The sequence below is a fragment of the Sceloporus undulatus genome, chromosome 2 (genome assembly GCF_019175285.1).
Source record: "Sceloporus undulatus isolate JIND9_A2432 ecotype Alabama chromosome 2, SceUnd_v1.1, whole genome shotgun sequence".
Taxonomy (NCBI): domain Eukaryota; kingdom Metazoa; phylum Chordata; class Lepidosauria; order Squamata; family Phrynosomatidae; genus Sceloporus; species Sceloporus undulatus.
The window spans coordinates 128,563,035-128,580,269 of NC_056523.1; the positions used below are offsets into that span (position 1 = coordinate 128,563,035).

The window sequence follows — 17,235 nt, forward strand, 5'->3', positions numbered from 1 at the left end:
AAAGTGGGGTCAAACCAGAATATTTCTGCTTTGTGGATGCACTGTAACTTGCTTCTTTCTCCCTTCCTTCCTTCCTCCCTCCCTCTCTTACCCACTCCATCTCTGGGACTATAGTTCTCCTGGACTGACTCAGAAGAGACTTGCCCCATTCCCACTTACATTTAAAATGGTTTGTGATTCGCCTTCGCTCTGTGTTGGTGAATCGATTCCAAAAGGTCCATTGTTCCCACTATGAAAGTGGATCTTTTCATTATCCTCTTGTAATCTATTCTTTTGTGGCATGATTGTCATTCTCACTAGTTTGCACCACTTCAAAATGCATGCCATTGGTGACTTAAGCAGCAGCCCAGCTTGGGAACTATTTTTTTAATTGATAGAAGATTCGATTTATTGGTTTTGCAACTACTTGCCTCACTGAGCTGCTGTTGGCCTGAGCACCTGGCTTGCCACCCTAGTAATTGCAAGTAGTTGCAAAATCAATGAATTGAATCTTCTATCCATTTTTTTTTTAAAATCATGCGCACATAGGTCACACCACAAGCACAAAGGCAGCGCTGAAAGTGGGGGGAAATGGTGGATCTACCAAAAACTAAGGAGGGATGGTAAACACCCCTCTGCCATTAGTCCCTCCCCTCCAGAATGATGCAATGCAGATCCATCCACTTGTTGAACACATTTCAGGATCAATTGTTTTTCAAATGAACAGCCAACAAAATAGTGTCAGGAAAGAGTGGGTTTTTTTTGCGATTGTCTCACTTTATTGTGATTGAAACCGACCACAGTAGGATCAGAACCAGTTTCAAATGGGAATGACGGTCATATAACCCAATCAGCAATATGCTTTAAATCATAGTGGAAATGCAGCCTCGGGGGTTCGTCTCTATTGTAGAAATAATGCAGCTCGACACTGCTTGAACTGCCATGTCTCCATCCTATAGAATCCTGGGGTTTGTACTTTGGTGAGGCACCAGCACTCTTGGGCAGTGAAGGATAAAGACCTTGTGCAACTACAATCCCAAGATTCCCTAGGATGGAGCCACAGCACTTAAAGCAGGGTCAAACTGCATTATGTCTACAGTGCAGATGCAGCCTTGGGAGAAAGGGATCCTCAAACCCATCCTAGGCTGGAGGGCCAATTTCTCCAGAGCATTCAACACCTCAGAAAACCTCCAGGGAGCCCCCTCCCCTATGATATAGTTTGTGACCTGAGCACCCCCAGCCACACACCCTGGGGCTTTTGTGGGGCTTCAAGTTGTTCCCGGTTTATAGCGAACCTAAGTCACATGCTCTCAGCCTCAGGGAAGGCAATGGCAAGTCTCCTCTGAACAAATCTTGCCAAGAAAACTCCAGGATAGGGTGTCATAAGTCCGAAATGACTTGAAGGCACACAACAACAACAACAACAACAACAACAACAACAAGGTGAAAGTCAAAGATAGCTGTGTTAGTCTGTCGAATCAGTATGCAGAAACATCATGTAGCACTTTTGAGACTAACTGAAAGAAACAAGTTGGCAGCATGAGCTTTCCTAGCCTTAAGCCTACTTCCTCAGATGCATATTAGTAGTAGTAGTAGTATTCAAAGATATAGCCGTCTTAGTCTGTAGAATCAGTAGAGAGTTCTTGTAGCACCTTTGAGACTCACTGAAAGAAGGAAGGTAGCAGCATGAGCTTTCCAAGACGTTCTCCTTGCTCACACTCTCTCAGCCTCAGGTGAAGGCACTGGCGATTTAACTTCTCTGAACAAATCTTGCCAAGAAAACCTCACAATAGGGTCGCCATAAGTAGAAAACAACTTGAAGGCACACAACAACAAGGAACAACAAAGGCGAAACTACCACAGGTTTTTCTTGGCAAGGTTTGTTCGAGGAGGGTTGCTGCCCTTGCCTTCCCCTGAGGCGGAGGGAATGCGACTTGCCTAAACTCACCCAAGGGATTTCTGGGCCTGAGAGAGGATTCGAACCCAGGGCCCCAGGATCATCCCTATCCCATGCTGGCTCTCTGCGGGTGTCCAAAGCGGGGCAGCCCACTCCCAGGCTGACCAGGTGTCCTCACCGCAAGGAGGACAAGGCAGCGCCAAATGTAGGACATTCAAGGAAAGTGTAGGACGTTACAAAATGAAAGCTAAAAAGGCCCCCAGATCCATGTGAACCCATGCTTCTTAGCCAGGCTCTAAAAGGAGGACGTTTTGGAAATTCCTCCCGGACAGAAGAAGGCTGACATGGAGGGCGCGTCCTGCAAAAGGAGGACGCCTGCTCAGCCTGGGTGCTACTCCAGGCGCTTCTTAATAAGACTCCAAATGGAGGACATTTGGGGCATTCCTCCTGGAGAGAAATGGAGGACATGGCCAAAGAAAAGCTGCCTGCCTTTGAAGAGGGAGAGCTGCCCGACAAGGGGAGAAAAGTCTTCCTTCGCTTTGCCCAGCCCTGAGGAGGAGGAGGAGGAGGGAGTGCTCCTTCTTACCCTTCGGGGGCACTGGCTCCGTCCAGGGGGGCTTCTTCGTCCCGCGCGGAGGCCTTGGGGCTAGTCTGAAGAAGGGCCCCCCTCCCAGGCGCCAACGGGGAGCAACACCGCCGGCCACAGCCGCCTCCCTGCCTCCTCCCCAAGCAGGCTGGCCTCTGCCTGGCTGGCTCTCCGGAGGAGGAAGAGGAGGAGGAGGAGGAGGAGGCGCTGCTATGCTCCCTTGGCCTCCTCCTCCTCCGCCAAATGGAGGACTTTCCAGGAAAAGGGAGGACGCCACCAAAGACAGAAATGTAAAGGCATGCCTCTTTTAGTCCTGCTCCAAGTGGAGGACCTTTGGGAATGCCTCCTGGACAGAAGAAGGTGGAAAGGCTCAGGGCAACCAGAGGTCCTCACAGCAAAGGAGGGACAAGGCACCTCGACATGGAGGACCCACGAAATGCTACAAGCCCTCACATCAATCCGTGCTTCTTAGCCATGCTGCCTCACACAATAAAAGTTCTACACACTGATTGAAATGTCAATGCATGCTCCAAAGAGAAGGCCTTGGGGAGTTCCTCCTGGAGAGAAGGTGGAAAGGGAGGGCATGTCCTGGGACAGGAGGAGGTCTGGTCTGGGCACCCTGGCTCAGCCCCAAGAAGACAGGAAAGAGAAAGAGAAGGAAGGAAGGAAGGAAGGAAGGAAGGAAGGAAGGAAAGAAGGAAGGAAGGAAGGGTGACCCAGGGAGACCAGAGTTCCTCACAGCAACGGAGGGACAAGGCGCCACAAGATGGAGGGTCTTCCAGAAAAATGGAGGACGTGACCACAAGAAAAGTTCAAAACACTCTTATCAATATAAATTCATCCTTCTTTTAGTCATGGAACTCCCTCCCTCAGAGAGCGGTGGAGTCTCCTTCCTTGAAGGTCTTTAAGCAGAGGCTGGATGGCCATCTGTCAGGAATGCTTTGATTGAGAGTTCCTGCATGGCAGAAGGGGATGGGACTGGGTGGCCCTTGGGGTCTCTTTTCCAACTCTATGTTCCAAATGGAAGATCTTTGGAAATTCCTCCTGGACAGAAGGCTGAAATGGAAGACAGGTCCTGAGAAAGGAGGACCTGCGAGGATGACAGCAGCAGCCCGAGCCTCCCAGCCCTGGGCAAGTGGCTGTGGGCGCAGAGGGGCCAATACCAATAAATATAAGGTTGCCAGGGGGAAGGTGTCACAAACAGGCAGGTACTCGCCCTGGATCTTGGCTGCCCGACAGCTTTGCCTGCCACCCGCCCTCTTGGTTCAATCTTCCAGCCCCACAGTTTCCCATGGATGCAGGAATTCGTTTCTTAAATCACACACACACACCCTTTAAGGAGCGAAGTAGGTGCCATTCAGTTTCTCCTGCATTTGCTGTGCAGGAAAAGAAAAGGTGCACTTGAAATCCCTGATCCAGACTATTTCTGGGGACACCCGAGTCCTAGGTTCACCCCTCTCATGCTAGCAATGGATTAGCAATATCCTAATCCAGGGCTTTAGCCACAGGGGAGGCAAAAGGAGGGCACTGCTTTTCCCAAATATGATTTCACCCCCCCTCCCCTGTGAAATGTTTCTTTAGTCCTCAAGTTTCCTCCCAGTGGAAAAAGTCCATTGTAATAACCAAAAACTTCAGCCAAGCATTCAGAAATACAGTTTAGGCACCCAACGAAAAAGAGCAGACAAAGTGAGCAAGGGAATGCAAACACAACAAATGTAAAAGTTCTCGAGGTGTTAACTGTTTTCACTGCCTCATTCTCTACAACGCTAGAAAATTGGAAACGGGAGGGAAATTTCATGGGGATGGCAGAATTATGCTTGAAGGGGGCAATGCCCTTCTTTTGTCCACTTGTAGCTGCTGTCATCTTCATCCTGAAACCACATCAACCAAATACTACAATGCATGATGCAACCAAATCTGGGTGTTGTACATTCATCCCCTACCTGTTGTCTTCCAAATGTGCCTAGCTACATTTCCCATCATCCTCAGGCAGGGCCAGATTAAAATAGACAAAGGTCACGTTTAAAATACTCTGTATTATGAGTTGCTGGTGTGTGCTTTCAAGTCATTTCTGGTTTATGGCATCCCTGAGGTGAATCTATCACTGGGTTTTTTGTCATTTCTGCAGAGGGATTTGCCTTTGCCTTCCTCTGAGGCTGAGAGAGTGTGACTTGCCCAAGGTCATCCAGTGGCTTTCAATGGCTGAACAGGGATTTGAGGTCTCCAGGGGCCTAGCTCAATATTTAAAATAGTACACTAGAGTGGCATTGTGTCAGTATGTGCTTTCAAGCTGCCGATTGATTTATGGCAACCTCATTAATTTCTTATAGTTTTCTTGGGCAAAGAATACTCAGAGGCAGGTTTATGAGTTCCTTCCTCTGAAATACAGCCTACAATACCTAGTATTCCTTGGCAGTATCCTATCTAAAGTATTAACCAGGGCTAACCCTGCTTAGCTTCCAAGATCAGGTGGGATTTGGTGCCTTTGGGGTATTTAGGCCTTCTCGCTCTATAATGCTGCTCCCACCTCCCCCCAAAAGTATGTCATTCTAATAATTATGCCAGACTTGAAATTTAGTAACATTTTGGGATTTTTAAAGGCCCTTAAAAACCAGAGCCCTAAACTGTAGTTGACTGAGCTTGGGTGCAATTCTGACACTGTCCCCAGACAGCACAGACAGGCCCTGGTGCTGGAGTCAGATGCCAGAGCCTGTGGAGGCCACTTACTCATGAAGGTCACAGTGCAAAGCTCACTTTGGGCCAACCTACCTCACAGGATTCTTTTAAGGATGAAGGAGGGGGATAATTTATTTTCCAGTTTTAAATTTTATTAGCCACCTTGAATCCCTATGGTGGATGAAAGGCAGGATATAAATTATTATTATTATTATTATTATTATTATTATTATTATTATTATTATTTGCCTTGAGTTCATCTGAGAATGGAAAAGACAAGACAAGAAAATCTTATAATGAAACTGTTGTTGCATGCCTTCCAGTTGATTCCAGCTTATGACTGCCCGGGTTTTCTGGGCAAGATTTGTTCAGAGGGAGTTTGATATTGCCTTCCTCTGAGGCAGAGAGAGTGTGACTTGCCCAAGGTCACACAGTGTGTGTCCTTAACTGAACAGGGATATGAACCCTGCTCTTCCAAATTCCAGTTTTCAAACTGCTACACCACACCGGTCCTCTCTTTAATAAATAAAATTCAGATAAAACAACTGGCAAGAATCTTCATGCCAACCTCTCTCATAATCTCTGAGGTTGCCCCATTTTTTCCACAATCCAGCCATTCCAGCATGTGAGTTTGGTTGGAGAGCCAATCTCTCTTCCCAAGCACCTTTGACCACAACTGCTTTTGAGCTTCTTTGGCCTCTTCTCCTAGTGAGGCTTGGTGTCAGAATTTTTCAGATTTCCAGTCTTATTCAAAATGACTTTCCACACAATGTGCTTTAGTTCAGCCATATCACATTGCAAGGAGCAGGGACAACAGGATCCTCATGCGAGATGATCTCAACCGCCGTGGCTTCAGGGATGTTTACCAGAGACACTTTCCTGCAGACACAAGGAAGGAAGTCTTTCAAGTAGACACATCCACTGGCATGAAGTCAGATCACCTTGCATGACCCTAAAAGCAGAATTCCACTTAAACAGACTACCACACACAACCACATCCACACACAAAGAAGTAAAAGTTGGGTGTGGAAAGCTATCACTATAAACACATTTAATAGGGAATAATTTATAGAAAGATAAACCAGTAGTAACAAGTAAACTCATGAACTAATAGTAATAAAAGATGAGTTCAAAGCAGAATGCATTATACATGTTTCAGCTGCACAGGTATTTCTTCAGCAGTGACATGATCTCACATGTACAGGGCACAATGTGTATAATTGTGGATTCTTTGTCAGATGGCAGCACCACAGTGAAGCAGTCCTACAGGATATGAACTTTATAGCTCAATGGTAAGTTATTATATCATACAGTGAGGCCTCATGCAAAGAAATGCTCCTCAAGAAAAAACAAAACTCAAACCTCCTCCTCCTCCTCCTCATCATCATCATCATCACCATCATCTCTCTCTCTCTCTCTCTTAATTTTTAATTTTTAAATTAAAAAACCTCATTGTACTTTCTACCCTAGTTACCCCCCATCAGTACTTATGACATAGTTCAGTTATCTGTACATAGCAAAATCAGAGTCCATAATCTGTTATTCCACAACTTTAAGGCGATCCATACCTACAGTTGATAAATGGGGCCAGAGTTCCATAAAAGTGTCCTCTGATACTTCCTTGCTATCCAGCCAGGCATGGGAGGTTAATTTTTCTGCTAAGGCAGTCCACCAGAATCTGGTTATCCACTCTGATTGACAGGCCCTCTTCTGACTACCATGCCCTTGATATTGCAACTCAAGCAGCACCTAGCATTATAGAAATTAACTGTATATGTGGAGATCCTGTATTGCTCACAGCAAAGATTAGAGCAGTGGTTCCCAACCTGTGGGTTGGGATCCCTTTGGGGGTCAAACGACCCTTTCACAGGGGTCTCTTAAGACCATCGGAAAACACATATTTGCATGTAGCAATGAAAATAATTGTATGGTTGGGGGTCACCACAACATGAGGAACTGTATTAAAAGGTCACAGCATTAGGAAGGTTGAGAACCACTGGATTAGAGAGTTAATAAAGTAGCTCAGAACTTATAACTGCCTTATAATTTAACTAATCCATGAAAGGGTCTCATTCCAAAAATGGAGGATCCCCTTAGCTCCACAGGGATCAGGTGCAACTGAACCATTATTCTATATGGTTGATAAACTATATAGATGATGAAGGTAATAAAAGTAAATATTCTGTAGTACTATAGCAAGGCTGTGTTACTGCCCCCCCTCCAAAATGGAATTCATAGCAATTATGTACATAGCACCTTATATATCCACATGGAAACATTTAAGTGCTGAAACTCAGTGCATCCTATTTCAAACCTTGTGTATTATTTGCTGTTCTTCAGATTTCATGATATTATTGTCTTATATTTTTAGTTTCTGTTCCATACGTAACTGTGTTTATACTGATTGCTTTTCCCTCCCCAACCCTTAACATCTTCTTTCTATGTGCAATCCTGAAAGCTAAACAAAGATCAAGGCAATAATTTAAGCAGAGACTGGATGCTGCAAGCAGTAAAAGCACTGCGAAGATTTCACCACATGGGCGGATACTCTCCAATAACGCAAACATATTTCCAGTCTACATCTCCTGAAAGAGTCTCTCCAAATTCAACTGCTTGGATATTTAGAGATGGGCTAGCTCAATACATTTGTGTCCTGAAGCCGAAGACATGATTTTGTCATTGCCAGATCTGAGACAGAAAGCTCTTTAGGGACCTCAGAATAGACTGCGTGTGATATACAATTCTCTCTTCCAGGCAAGAAGTAAAGCCAAGATATTCAAGACAAGAGAAGCAACTGAGAGGTACCTGGGAGACTGCCCTTGCTTGAGTTTGCAAAGGGGTCTGAATTTCCTAGTTTTCAGGGTATAATTCCAACCATAGTTTTTGCTTTAAAGCAGGGATGGCAACTGCAGTGAGAACCAATGTGGTGTAGTGATTTAAGCACTGGACAAGAACTCTAGCAATTAGGGTTTGATTCCCTGCTGGGTGACCTTGTCAAGTCACAGTCTCTCAGCCTCAGAGGATAGCAATGGCAACTTGTCAAGAAAACCCTATGATAGGTTTGACTTAGGGTTACCATTAGTTAAAAATGACTTGGTTGCTGTTGTTGTGTGCCTCCAACAGCAACAACAAAGCAACTGCAGCAGATGTCTGAGTCAGTGTCATTCCCTGAGACTTTCAGGGAATGGGATGGTCATGTGGAGAGCCAAAAAACTAAAAACCAGAAATGGCTGGAAGGTCACATCCAGTTTTGAAAAACAGGTTGTTTTTTCTTGAGTTTCAACAAAGCAGGGGAGCCTTGCATCCCATCTAAAAGGTGAATTACTGCTTCTGAAGACTTATTGGATAGGCCAGAAAAAGGGTGGTCCATGAAACCTGGATAATACAAGGGCCATAAAACAGCCCCTTCTGAAGCATATGGTAACATAAAAGTTTTTTTTTACTATACAGAATTGTAACAATAAATAATGCAAAGAGTAAACAAGAACATAGCAGATTAAACTCACTGTACAAAGCAGACAAACTCCTCTCAAACAGTTCTGGCTAGATGTAGAAACCCACTCCCATTCACAAAGGGAGAAGGAGCTGCCATTGCCTTTGAAGCCTGTCTCTTTAAAAAACAATCTTAGGTGCGGTACAGACCGCCCAAATGCACCGTGCTTCCGGTGATGCTAGGCTCAGGGAGCATGCACCAACCGCACGCTCCCTAACCCTAGTATGTGTGGGGGCGCCATGATTGCATGGCCCTGCCCACACATTGCATGCATTGGTGACATCGCAGCTGTGCAGCAAACAGGAGCTTCTTCTAAGCACTCCTTTTTTGCTGCACAGTGGTAACACGCCATTTGGTTGCTGCGCAGCAAAGAGAGGCAGCTCCAGCCCGCCTTTTGCAGGCGGTGCATACCAGGCCTTAAATACCTTGCATACAACAATATATCACTAATTTAGTCCTCATTCAGTGTGTTGCTCACAGCTTTAACTGAGGAACCAGTTAGAAAGCCACAGGCTACGCTTCAGAACTGGCACTCTACCTTGTCCACTTGGCTGAATATTTAATTATTTAATATCCCACCTTTCTCCCAGCGTGAGATTCAAAGCAGCTTACAGTCACTTACAATTGAAAAACCATTAATACAAAAGTAAAAATATAATTAAATCAGATTTCTGTTTAAAAAACAAGTTTAAAATACAAGCTAAAAGCATTTTTTAAAGATTTAAAACACAATAAAATGGAAAAACACACACACATTAATAGCTCCATCTGCTGCAAAATATTAAATACCAAATGCGTCTCTAAATGAAAAGGTCTTTACATGGACCTCCCAGGGAAGGGCGCTCAGTAACTTGGGAGGAGAGCAGCCACTGAGAAGGCTCTTTTCCACGTCCTCCCCAAATGTGATTGTGATAGTGGTGCAGCAAGAAAAAACATTCCTCACAGATCTTCAAGCTTGGGCAGGCTCATTTAGGGAGATAGGGCTGTTCAGACAGTCTGGATTTTAGCTATGTAGGGCATAATCAGCAGTTTGAATTCTGCCTATGAATGAACAGGTAAGCATTTCAAGCTTTCAGAAGGTGATAAGACTGATAGGGCATCATCTATCTTTCTATTTATTTATTTATGTTTATTTATTTATTATAACATCAGTTTCACAATCTCATCTTTTCTCAAATACTTGAATTCAAGACAGTTTACAGTACTTAAACAGTTAAAACAAAGTCATCAATAAAACCATACACAAATTATTATTAAAATGCATTTAAATTACCCATAAAATTAAAACCAATTAAAATAAATCCATTAAAACGTTAAGATCAGCAAACAGCACAATAATAAAAGCTCTGGTAGTCAGTTTCTAAAAGCCTGTCAGGGTCAGAGCATCAGCGAATAGCATCATGAAAGAAAAAGCTGAAAAGGAGAGTAAAGAAACATGATCACCACCATTTGTTTTTGTGTCAGTGATCACATGGAAACCTGCAATAAGCCATAACTGTACAGTGGTTAGAACCTTTGTATAAATGAAGGAAGGACACAGTTCAGCAAAACTCAGCCACGGTTGTTGTTATTTGCCTTCAAGTAGGCTTTGACTTATGGCTACCTTATGAATGGAATGACAGACCTCCAAGAGCCCCAGCCATCAGCTGCCTTGCTCAGCTCAGACAATGGCTTCCTCAACTGAATCAGTCCCCCTATAGTGTGGTCTCCTTCTTTTCCTATTACTTTTCACTTTCCTCAGCATTATCACACACACACACACACACACCACTTTTCTCAGCATTATATTTTCCCACCTTGCCACTATCTTTCCATGGTGATTGGATTGTGTGCTGCTATGAGGCAAAATGCTATGGTGGTGGTACATCAGAGAGGCTTTTGACAAGGAGCAGAACTAAATGTCTAGGCAGCAGCAGTAGGGTGTGTGTGAGAGAAAGACACAGGCAGAGGATCATGAGCAGACAAAGGCAGTGACACCATACCTAATTCTAAAGGAGCTAGTTCTGCACAGATGAAGGCAATGGTAAACCACTTCTGAAGCCTCTTATCTTGAAAAGGCTATGATGAGACAGTCACAGTCACTGAAATTAACCAACATTGGCGCATGTACTTTAACACTATATTCAGCCAGAGCCAACAATTGCTGGTTTGTGACCAGTGTGAAAAACAGACACACATTCTATCTATATGTATCACCCTGTAGAAAAAAGCATGCGCATAGTGTGTCAAAAATTAAAAAAAAGAGAGAAAGCTATTCTGTGCCCACCCTCTGCCAAACCCTGAATCTGACCCTTATTCTGCTCCTTCCTTCTCCTTCTCCTCCTCCTCCTTCCGATGCTGCTCTCCATGGCACACTTCTTTCCCCCGGCTCCTTCCTTCTTCTCCTCCTCCTCCTTCCGATGCTGCCCTCCAAAGCACCCTTCTTTCCCTGGCTCCTTCCTTTTCTTCCTCCTCCTCCATCACCCTGATGAAGGGGAGGCATGTTCCGCCCTCTGCTCTCCCTCTGACCTAAATCCCTCCCCTGAACTTGCCCCGATCATGATCGAGAACAAGTTCATATTTGCCGGACCTGTTTTTTTAAAAAAATAATACAGATTTTACTCCACTTTCAAAAGATCCGCACCAAGGGGCATTTGCCCCTAAACGGGTGTGAAAGCCTCATTTTCGCTTGTGAAAGGATCGGGGCCAATATGAACTTCCCATGATTAATCTGGGATCTGATCCGGGGTAAAATGAAGTCTGAATGGCCCAATTGTTTACGATTACAAAGTCTCTTTCTTTTTTTTCCCTTTTTTATATGGTTTTTATTGAATTTTCCATCTCATTAGCACATTAACAGATAACATCATTTAAACATAGTCTCTTAGATTTTTCCCCATAAGAGTTTTCTCACTCATCTAGAATTGCTACTATTATTATCCCACTTCCCTTCCCCAATCTTCTAGAATGCAACTTAACCGTTTGTTACACTATACAATTCTTGTGACACTTATGTATCTCCTGGCCATTGGCATTACCTTCCACCCACCTTTATTATATGTTACAATAAACTGATTTTTTCCCCTCATTTCTTACAGCCTTCTGTATTAGTTGTAACCTTGTCATCTTAAAGCTTAAAGGTTTACCCTTTAGCTGAAAACAATCTTTCTAATTCCTTTACTTCTCCAATTTTCTTCTCATTTATCCTATCTACTGGTCTAGTTTAGTTAGTTTCATTATATATATAATATTCAAGCTTATTAGTCTAGTCAAAACCAGATCAATTTCTTCAGCTTACTTATGTCATATAATTTCCTCAATATTTGAGGCCCAGTTAGCAACATTACCCCACATCTTTTCCAGATACTCCAACACCTTTTCCCAACTTCCTCTCCATTTGTCATTATTTTCATCTTGTAATTTATGAGACAGCAAATCCAATTCCATCATCTCGTATAATTTCTCCCGCCACTCCTCTAGTTCTATATTTTTCTCAGATTTCCAATATTTGGCAAATATTAATCTGGCAGCTGCCAACATATAAAACAGGATTTTACCATGTCTGTTTTCATCTTTTTCCTCTAACATACAAAGCAACATTGTTTCAGCTCTTAAATTTAACTTAACTCCCAACATATTGTCAATTTCAGATTGTATTTCTTTCCAAAACTTTCTTGCCTTATTGCATGTCCACCATATGTAATAATAGGTCCCTGTCTCTTTTTGGCAATTCCAACACAACATCTTGCCCGTTTTATACATCTTAGCTATTTTGACTGGTGTTAGGTGCCATCTATAGAGAATCTTATAATAATTCTCCTTTATATATTGTGATCTTGAGAAGCTCATTCTTTTTGTCCATGCCTTCTCCCACTGACACAAATCAATAGATCTCCCACAATTTTGAGCCCATTTAATCATTGAGTCTTTAACAATTTCCTCTTCTGTAAACCATTCCAAGAGCTTTTTATAAATTTTTGAGATTGTTTTTGACTCAGATTTCCAGATGATATCTTCCATATCACTCTTAGAGCTAGAGAAGCCGACCTGTTTCTTATCCTCTTTGTATCTGCAGCTTAGTTGCCTGTACAAAAACCAGCCTATGTCCCAACCTTCCTGTTTTAACGTTTCTTGAGTTTTTATGGACCCATTTATATTTAACAAATCTTTATATCTAATCCATGTCTGGTTTTTCTTTGGGTCATAACAATATAGAGCCTCATGTGGTGATAGCCACCCGGGGTATTTAGGAGAAATTCGTTTTTTATATTTATTCCAAACACGGAATATTGAGGCACGGATGTAATGATCATTGAAGCTTTTGTTAGCTTTTATTTTCCCATAGAACAGCAACCCGTGCCAACCAAACCTAATGTTTGTACTTTCAAGTTTCAATAATTTACTATTTTCTAGAGTAATCCACTCCTTCAGATATGTTATGGCACAAGCTTCAAAATATAACTTTATATTTGGGAGGGCAAAACCGCCTCTTTCTTTAGCATCATATAATATTTTAATTCTAATTCTGGGTTTTTTTCCTGCCCACACAAATTCCGCCAATTGCTTCTGCCAATCTTTGAAGATTTTCTCGTTTTTGATAGTAGGGATACATTGGAAGAGGAATAGTAACTTAGGTATCACCAACATTTTAACTGCAGATATCCTTCCTAGTAATGAGAGGTTTAATGTTTTCCAATTTTTCATGTCTTTTTTGATTTCTGCCCATTTACTCATATAATTGTTTTTTATAAGATTAGAATTCTTATTGGTAAGAATCACACCTAAATATCTCACTTTTTCCATTATTTTGAAGCCTGATTTTTCCGTTAATCTATCCTGTTCATGTTTATCCATGTTTTTTGTAATCACTGCAGATTTTTCTAAATTAATTTTTAGCCCGGCTATTCTTTCAAATTTTTTTAGATGGTAAATTAGTTTCTCACAGCAAGTTAATGGGTCCTCCAATGCAATCACAATATCATCAGCATACGCCCTTGTTTTCAAACATTCCCCTTTGAACTTAACCCCCGTAATCTCTTTGTCCTCTCTCAAATTAATTAATAAAGATTCTAACACCAAAATAAACAGTAATGGAGACAGAGGGCAGCCCTGTCTGGTACCTCTAGACAATGCAATTACATCAGTTCTTTGCTCATTAATAATAACTCTAGCAGTTTGTCTACAGTAAATGGAGCTTATCCAGTCAATAAATCTCTGACCTGCTTTTATCCGCTTCAATGTAATGATTATAGATGCCCAGTCCAGGGAGTCAAAGGCCTTTTCAATATCCTGGAAGATCAAGGCAAGTTTTCTTTCGTTATGCCAATCATAGTGTTCAATCACATTTATAATATATCTTAGATTCTCTTTCAGTTGTCTATTTGGGAGAAACCCACATTGATCTTCCTGGATAATTGCCTGTAGAACTTTTTTCAATCTGTTTGCCATGATATCAGCAAAAAGCTTATACAGTGGTACCCCGGGTTACGAAATTAATTCGTTCCGCGGTTAATTTCGTAACCCGAAATACCTTCGTAAGCCGAATTCCCATAGGCGCTAATGGAAAAATAGCTCTCTGCTGCCCTCCGGTGGCGGAAAATAGCGCCGCGGTTTTTTCGTAACCCGAAGAAACCTTCGTAAGCCGAAGCAATAAATCCCTATGGGATTTTTTCGTATCCCGAAAAATTCGTAACCCGGCGCATTCGTATCCCGGGGTACCACTGTAGTCCACATTTAACAATGAGATCGGCCTGTAGTTCTTTAAGTATTGATGGTCCTTTCCCTCTTTCGGGATCAAGATAATATTGGCTTCGTCCCACGTCGGCGGTAGTGGATCTCCTTTAATCGCGTTCATAACTTCTATCAGATGTTGTTCAATTTCCGTCTCAAATGTTTTATAAAATTTAGCTGTGAAGCCGTCTGGTCCCAGTGCTTTACCAGATTTGGCCCGCTGGATAGCCTGTTTTAGCTCCTTTAAGGTGATATTGTTATTTAATTCCATCATTTGTTCTTCATTTAGTTCCGGCAATGGACATCTTTTAATATAATCCTCCACTTCTGTTCTACATGTTGGAATTCTTTTAAATAGATTACTAAAGTAGTCAGATGTTGTCTTCATAATGCCCTTAGTGTCTGAGTAAGATTTAACTTCATCACTGATCTTAAAGATTGATTTTTTCTCTTTATTTTTACAAAGTCTCTTTCAATGATATATCAGATTTCTATTTCCTTATAAGAAAAGGAAGTTTGTGCCTTGTTGTCTAGTCTTCCTAGTGTTCAGATGTCGGAAGGGAGGTACACTTATCGGAAAGAAATCATTATGTGCCCAATGGGTGGTAACTGGAGCATGTAGTATCCACAGCTGAAAAACACAAAGGACTTTCAATTTTAAAAAAATCAATTCATCTGCAAATGTTAACATGGAACTCAAAAACCATTTCCTTATCAGCTGGCTTGGTGGTGGCAGAGGAGCAGCAGCTGGGCTCAGGAGGAACCGGGGCTGGGCCGAAGGGCGAGGAGGCTGCCATTCTAGGGGCAGAGCAGCCGCAGCAATGACAAGGCTGAGGCTGGAGCGCCAGTAAGGGCCATGGGGCAGTGCGAGATCACCTCTTCCAAGACTGTCCTCGTCTTCCTCAACCTCATCTTCTGGGCAGCAGCAGGCATCTTGTGCTACGTTGGTGCCTACGTCTTCATCACCTATGATGACTATGATCACTTCTTTGAAGATATCTATACACTGATCCCTGCCGTGGTTATCATTGCAGTGGGCACACTTCTCTTCATCATAGGTCTGATTGGCTGCTGTGCCACAATCCGGGAAAGCCGCTGTAGTCTTGCTACATTTGTGATCATCCTCTTGTTGGTTTTTATTACTGAAGTTGTGGTGGTAGTTCTGGGTTATATCTACAGAGCAAAGGTGGAGTTTGAAGCCGATCAAGAAAGTGTACGACACATACAATGGGACTAACCTGCTGCAGGATGCTGCAAGTCGTGCAATTGATTACGTCCAGAAGCAGCTGCACTGCTCTGGAATCCACAACTACAGTGACTGGGAGATGACAAACTGGTTCAAAGAAACCAAAAGCCACAGTGTGCCCCTCAGCTGTTGTAAAGCCACTATCAGCAATTGTACAGGAAGCTTGACTCTTCCCACAGATCTTTATGCTGAGGGATGTGAGGCTTTGGTTGTAAAGAAGCTGCAAGAAATCATGAAGTATGTTATCTGGGCAGCACGGGCATTCAGCTGCTAGGTATGTTGTGTGCCTGCATTGTGCTGTGCCGGAGGAGTCGGGATTGTGCTTATGAGTTACTCATCACTGGAGGAACCTATGCATAGAAGCTGCAAACCTAAGCTTGAATTCCCTTTTCTCTATGTTGGAAGGTGTCTTGGCTGGCTCAGCTGCAGCAGTCTTTTTGCCAACTTTGGCTTGGCAAAAGCACACCTTTTGTAAACTGGGACAGCTACGCACATACACTGGTGATGGGCAAAGGCTCGGCTTTCAATATCCCCTTTTTACTGTGGCAGCCCCATCCCGTTCCCCTTTCCCCAGACTATTTTAGCAAGATTCCCACATAACTGTACATGTTAGTAACCAGGTAAATGCTATTTTTGAAATCATTTACCAAAAGAGACAATGTAAGCTAGTGGCAGATTTTTGCTAGCCATTTTACTGATTTGATATATACATGAGGCATCCTTTACCTCTTCACTGGGTAGAATATTTGGCCAGGATTACATGAGGGAAGTTGGGTACCTTTGCAAACCTTTTTTCATTTTGTTTTGTTTCTGTTTCTGTTTTTGTTTTGTGGTTGTTGTTTTTTTGCTCCTTGCCTTTCACCAGCATTTGTCTTTTATTAAAAGAAAGCATTAAAACCAAGTCCAGAACACTACAAAAACGACTACTAAACAAAATTTTAGAATCACATGAGTGCTTGACCTTCTTAAATTGAAATGAACAAATCTTCCAAACTTAATGTGTTAAAAGCACAAGCTGGCTTTTCAGAAGTATAATGTACGCACTACTGTTCTATAATGAATATTTTCTTTTTCCTTTTTTTCTATGAAGAGGCTGTTTATGTGTTGAGTGGATTGTTATCATAGAGTAGCAAAATAGTATGTGAAAGTGAAATGTAAATTGAAAACCTGATTAAATAAATCTTCTGTACATCTCCCTCCAAACTAAAAAACAAAACAAAAAACCATTTCCTTATGAAGAGGAGAAACAGTGGATCTTACAGTGTTGACTCAGCTACAGGTGGGGTGGGGATTCCTAATAAGAGATTCCAGTCAGACTGCAACTCAATACCTGGGTTTTAAAAAACCAAATGTCTCACCAGGCAGCAGAGAATGGCAAATATTGTGGCCTGTGGAAATCTAGTGCCAGAGTCAGAAAATGTAACATGGTTCCAAAATCACTACATCTCCAAAAAAATTGTCAGTTTGCTTTCCTTTATTGATGGCACCCCAAATTTGCTTCCTAAGGTAGGCAGCCCCCCACCCCTACCCCTTTTCTCTGGATCTCATTTATGTCTTTTTACAGGGGTACAAGAAAGGTAATGGCAAACTTCCTGTGAATAAATCTTGCCAAGAAAACCCTGTGGTAGGCTCACCATAAGTCAGAAACA

At 42.6% G+C, this 17,235-nt stretch overlaps 1 protein-coding gene and 1 pseudogene across 4 annotated transcripts in view; one reads left to right on the top strand and one right to left on the bottom strand.

The window, feature by feature from the left end:
* Nucleotides 1–2,635, bottom strand: part of PIK3R6 (phosphoinositide-3-kinase regulatory subunit 6) — a 55,777-nt gene extending 53,142 nt beyond the window's left edge. For all 4 annotated transcript variants that reach the window (XM_042453935.1, XM_042453932.1, XM_042453936.1 and 1 more), the window contains exon 1: nt 2,463–2,635. The gene's annotated coding sequence lies outside the window, so the exon portion shown is untranslated. The remainder of the gene's footprint in view (nt 1–2,462) is intronic.
* A 12,561-nt stretch (nt 2,636–15,196) lies between these two features.
* On the top strand, nt 15,197–15,946 carry LOC121923232 (annotated as a pseudogene).
* Nucleotides 15,947–17,235: the final 1,289 nt, after the last annotated feature.